The sequence below is a fragment of the Crocuta crocuta genome, unplaced genomic scaffold (genome assembly GCF_008692635.1).
Source record: "Crocuta crocuta isolate KB4526 unplaced genomic scaffold, BGI_CrCroc_1.0 scaffold506, whole genome shotgun sequence".
Lineage (NCBI taxonomy): Eukaryota > Metazoa > Chordata > Mammalia > Carnivora > Hyaenidae > Crocuta > Crocuta crocuta.
The window spans coordinates 851,257-856,285 of record NW_027528991.1 but is presented as its reverse complement, the minus strand read 5'-3'; the positions used below and the strand labels follow the sequence as shown (position 1 = coordinate 856,285).

Below are 5,029 nucleotides of genomic sequence, written 5' to 3'. Positions count from 1 at the left end.
AGACATTCATTGGTGGTTGAATCACGGAGGTCAGGGCCGCATTTAGTACCTAGTTACCTCCTTCCAGAAAGACCCAACTTCACAAGACATGGGGAGGAACACATAACTGGGGCTGCAGGCTTTGTGGGGAAACTGAGGGAAGGCATTTGCAGATGCGTAACTGATTCTCCACTGAGAATCTAACCTTCCCCCCCAATTCCTCCTGTGCCCAGGCTGCTGAGCCTCTCTGCTCCCCTCCCCATGGCCCTCTGGAGGCCCCTTGGGGAGGCCCGAGGCCCAGCTGTGTGGACCACACTGCAGACCGCAGTGTAAACACACCCCGCTCTCCTGCGCAAGGCCTTGGGGGGTTTGCTCTCCTGTCCCCGCAGGTGTGCACTGGGCACCTGCAAACAGGCTCCTTTCGTGTTGGAGGAAGAGTCCCCGGCCACCCTCGCGGATGTCACCCCAAACCATACGGCACCTCGGCAGGGCAGGCTCGCTCTCAGATCGGCCGTCAGACGAGGTCTGAACGTGCGAGGCCGGCATCCACAGGGTGGGCGGCCGTGGGGGCCCAGGGATGTCACGGTGTAAGTCCTGGAGCCCGTGACCACGTGAGGTCATGTGGCCGCAGGGAGGGAGGGCTGCAGCCGGAACCCGCGCTGGCAGTGAGCCCGCTGGGTTGTCTGCGGGTTTCTCACGGGCGGCCGTCGAAGGGGAAGACAGGTGAGCGAGACGCCCTGTGCAGGGCCCTCAGGGGACACGGGCACGGGCGCAGCCTCTGGGGGCGAGAAGAGCGGCGGCGGCCTGGGCAGGAGGGAGGGCGTGCACACCTAGTGCCTCCGGAAGGCCTGTGGCCCGCGCGTGGCTCCCCGCACAGACGCCTCCCCATGGCCGATTCCCTACAGCAGCAACAGCAAACTCGCACGGCACCCGGCAAGGCTGCTACTGCGCTCAAACCTAATGCAAAAACTAAGACCAAAAGAGCACTAGAAAATCATCTGATGCTTGTAAAATGTCAGTGGGAAGCGTGAGCCAGGGACGAGAAGGTGCGAATACAGGGGGTGAGAGATGCACAGGTAGTTCCTTCCTAGCCTGGGGCGCCAGACAGAGAGAGAGGGAGCAGAGGGGGGAGAGGGGAGGAGAGAGGAAGGAATGAGGGAGGAGGGGAGGAGCTGCTCCCATGCAAGCTTCCCCTGCACGTGCCTCCCACCCAGAGTCATCCAGGGAGGGGACCCTGCAGCTCAGCAGGGCTGACAGCACACGACACCCTCAAACACCTGGGACGGACGGTCTGTCAGGCGGGCGGTGACTGTACCCTGGGATCAGGGAGCCCCTGTGTTTGTGCTGCACGCGGAGCCCAGGGCTGCTGCTCAGACAGCACACCCAAGGGACGAAAGTAAGGGGCCGCCCACGACGGGCCAGGCCAGGTGCCTCCAGGGGTCGAGGGGTCCGTGTGCCCCTCCTTGCAGGAAGCGCTGCCTGGGCTGTCCCGGGTGGACCAGTGTTTCCTGATCCCAAGGGTAATACAAAATGTCTCATCTCTGACGTTCTTGCACCAGCGACGGTGGTGAACACGGCCGCATGTCCATGGCACACGTGCTAGTTCACCGGCCAGCCAGCCCCCACGCACTCGCGGGCAGTTCCCCATCTGGGACATCGGGGCAGCGGGTAAGGAACGTGAGTTTTCCCTGTGGGTCCCTTTCACGCTTATGAACTGAATTGCTCAGAGGTGTTTGAGATCGAAGGTTTGGGGCCCAAACAAAATTTGGCTCTATCCGTGGCCACGTCTGTGTCTGTGTCCGTGGGTGGGTGTGGGCGACGCCACTCCAAGGCTCCTTCTGGGGGCTGAGGACCGCGCCCCCTGCTCCCCAGGACCCAACCCGCTGGGCAGGCGGCTCCTGCAGGCCTGAGCCACCCGCCCCGCGCCCCACGCGCCAGAACGAAGCCGCCCGCAGGCGCCGCACACACCTGACGGCCGTGTCTTCCAGCGCGTGTGCCCTGGCGCATCACCTGGGCTTCTCTCCGGGCGGCGCCCTGGTCTTGATGCCTCACGTCTCTTCACGTAAGAACTTCAGGTTTCCGTGTCTTCCGGCCTAAATCCCTCCCGTCGCACACCTGCTGTGTCGAGCAAGAACAGCAGACGTTAGCTCGTGTTTCCACCACTTCTATTTTTCTAACACTCACACTTTAAGTCCTGTGAAATTTAGTCTCAACGGAAGGTCTAAGGAAGGATCCTAATTTTGTTTCAACAACTCCTGAGCTATTTTCTGATACTCATCAAACACGACTTGTAAAATTAAGCCCTTCTTCACTCGCTGGTGGGAGGTACTGCTTCAAATCTACACCGAATTCCTTCCTGCATGTGCTTGTGCGGATGTCTCCACCCATTATTCTGTTCCCCCAGGCACGATTTTGTACAGAACCTCACTGGTTTTGTTGAGCACCTTTTCCCCAGCATCTGGATGTGTGACATGGCCTCAGACCCTTCCACTCCAGGTGCTTCTGAATATTACAGAACATAGAAACACAGCTGGTGTTCTCACCATCGCCTGAAAATCCATCGGGGCTCTTACCTGAACTAAATACAAAAGGGACAGTTTCCTTTAAACAACATAAATCCCAAAATACTTTGCAGTGTCTTCACGCGTTATTCAAACTCCCCGGGGAAAGTGTTGCTATTCTCGGGAGGGGCCTTGTGGCTCTTGGAGGCTGTTCCCGACTGTCTCCCCTCATTATTGTGGATACGACAGGTCCCAGTGTGTTTTATGCTTACGTGACTCCGTCCAGGCTTGCGAGGAGCGAAACGGTGCCATGTCCGTCGTTTTTGTTTCCTGCGAGCGCATCCCACGTGCTGCCTCGTCGGCCTCCCTGACCTGGCGGTCCTGCCCGGCTGAGCTCCGTGGCCTCCGTGGCGGCGGCCACGTCATCTGCTGGGTTCAGACTGATGTTCTCCGTCAAGGTGGACGATTACCTTTAGAATTTTAATGAATTATAGTTTCAAGTTTTGGCTGCTGTCCAGACCATCACCGGCTATGAATTATGCTAATGTGTTTTCTAATACCGACCACGTGTTCTTCCTGCAATGAAGGCGCGTTGGGTCTCGTATTAATACTGTTAAATAGGCTGCATTTATTTATTAACATCTCCTGTCATATTCTTGTCACAGTCTCCAGTGTGACTGCCACCATCATGTTTTGGTAACTGGGAAACATTCACATCATAAAATAGGTAGTTTAGTTTTTGTTTTTCACATTTTCTAGATGCCAGGAGTGCTCAAATAGTGGAATGGAATATACTCACAAAACCATCTGAGCCAAATGTCATTCTTGTGAGTGATTTTATTACGCTAATTGTGTTTTTTGGTGTTGTTATTCTGTTTTATTTTTTCAGCTTTTTCAAATTTATTGAAGATTTTAATATTCCATGTTAATTCAAATATTTATCTAGTTTTAGAGTAGTTTAATATAGAAAGGTAAACTGGCATCTACCCTGTCGTGGCCAAGAATAAAAATCTCTGACTCGTGTTCTTAGGCAAACAGATGGGTGCACGGCTCTGGGGGGGGTGTTAGGCCCCAGGCGTTCAGACGGCCTCTGTAGAGCTGGTCAATCGGGTTTTTAAGGTAATTTCCCTGCTCAAATGCCTTCACTTTCCATTATGTCACTGACAGTGGAAAATTCTCTCTTCCGGGAATTTTTGCTCAAGAATATCTAGGTTTTCTGAGTCGACGAGAGTTGCGGGGTCCTACCGGACCCCTCACCTGGGCCCCTCACCAGCAGGAGCTCTGTGGCTGGCCTCCTCTCCTGACACCCGATCACGCTGTTCCCTGATCTTCTGGTCTTCGCCGCCACACAGGCCAGCCAGAGTTTTGTGATCTGTTTTTAATTAGTGTGTTTTCCATCAGAATGTTGAAAACATATTTTCCTTCTTTTTAAAATGTTTTGCTAGAATATGTTTTGCTATAAGGATTCTTTCATTAATCTCAGAGAAGTTCTTTCTCCATCCAGGAACGGGCATTGCACGCGTGCACACACACACGCACATGCCCACATGTGAGCTCATGCACGCACATGTGCACACATCCACACACGTGTGCACATGTGCACATAGGCTCACACCTACATGTGCACACATGCACGTGTGTGCATGAGCACACGCACACATGTGTGCCTGAGCCCTCCCACACACACACCCAAGCCCCCACACTCACACACACATGCACACACACATGCACACACGTGCCCGAGCCCCACACGCACACACACTCGCTCCCCTCTCCAGCACGGCGCCCAGGTCTGGCTCAGCACCCCACCCCTGCACCCCACAGCTGCTCTGGCAAAGCCCGCGCTGCCTGAGGCTGTCGGCATTGCTCAACGTGCTGGGGCCGCCCCACCTGCCTGGCTGCACTGCAGTGCGCCTCTGGTCTTCACCACTCGTCTTCTTACGTCTTTTTTTTTTTTTTAATTTTTTTTAATGTTTTATTTATTTTTAGGAGAGAGAGAGAGACAGTGTGAGCAGGGGAGGGTCAGAGAGAGAGGGAGTCACAGACTGAAACAGGCTCCAGGCTCTGAGCTGGCAGTCAGCACAGAGCCCGACGCGGGGCTCGAACCCACAAACCGCGAGATCATGACCTGAGCCAAAGTCGGACGCTTAACCGACTAAGCCACCCAGGCACCCCTCGTCTTCTTACGTCTTATTCGTAGTTGTAAAGAGTTTCTTGAAANGTGAGCAGGGGAGGGTCAGAGAGAGAGGGAGTCACAGACTGAAACAGGCTCCAGGCTCTGAGCTGGCAGTCAGCACAGAGCCCGACGCGGGGCTCGAACCCACAAACCGCGAGATCATGACCTGAGCCAAAGTCGGACGCTTAACCGACTAAGCCACCCAGGCGCCCCTCGTCTTCTTACGTCTTATTCGTAGTTGTAAAGAGTTTCCTGAAATCACGTTCTGCATTTTCGAGAACTTCTAAATCACACTCTACCCCCTTAAATATCGTAGCTGTAAAAATATTTTACATTCTTATTTAGATGATTTTATACAGGCTCCAAATACTAC

At 54.4% G+C, this 5,029-nt stretch overlaps 1 long non-coding RNA gene across 2 annotated transcripts in view; it reads left to right on the top strand.

The window, feature by feature from the left end:
* Positions 1 to 4,634, top strand: part of LOC144226054 (uncharacterized) — a 7,391-nt gene extending 2,757 nt beyond the window's left edge. Inside the window, exons 1-3 of one of the 2 annotated variants that reach the window (XR_013333516.1) lie at positions 1,285 to 1,647; positions 1,852 to 2,041; positions 2,730 to 4,634. This is a non-coding gene — a long non-coding RNA (uncharacterized LOC144226054). Of the gene's footprint in view, positions 1 to 1,284; positions 2,042 to 2,729 lie in introns of those variants that run through there. The other variant, XR_013333515.1, reaches the window with a different exon arrangement.
* The last annotated feature ends 395 nt before the right edge of the window (positions 4,635 to 5,029 follow it).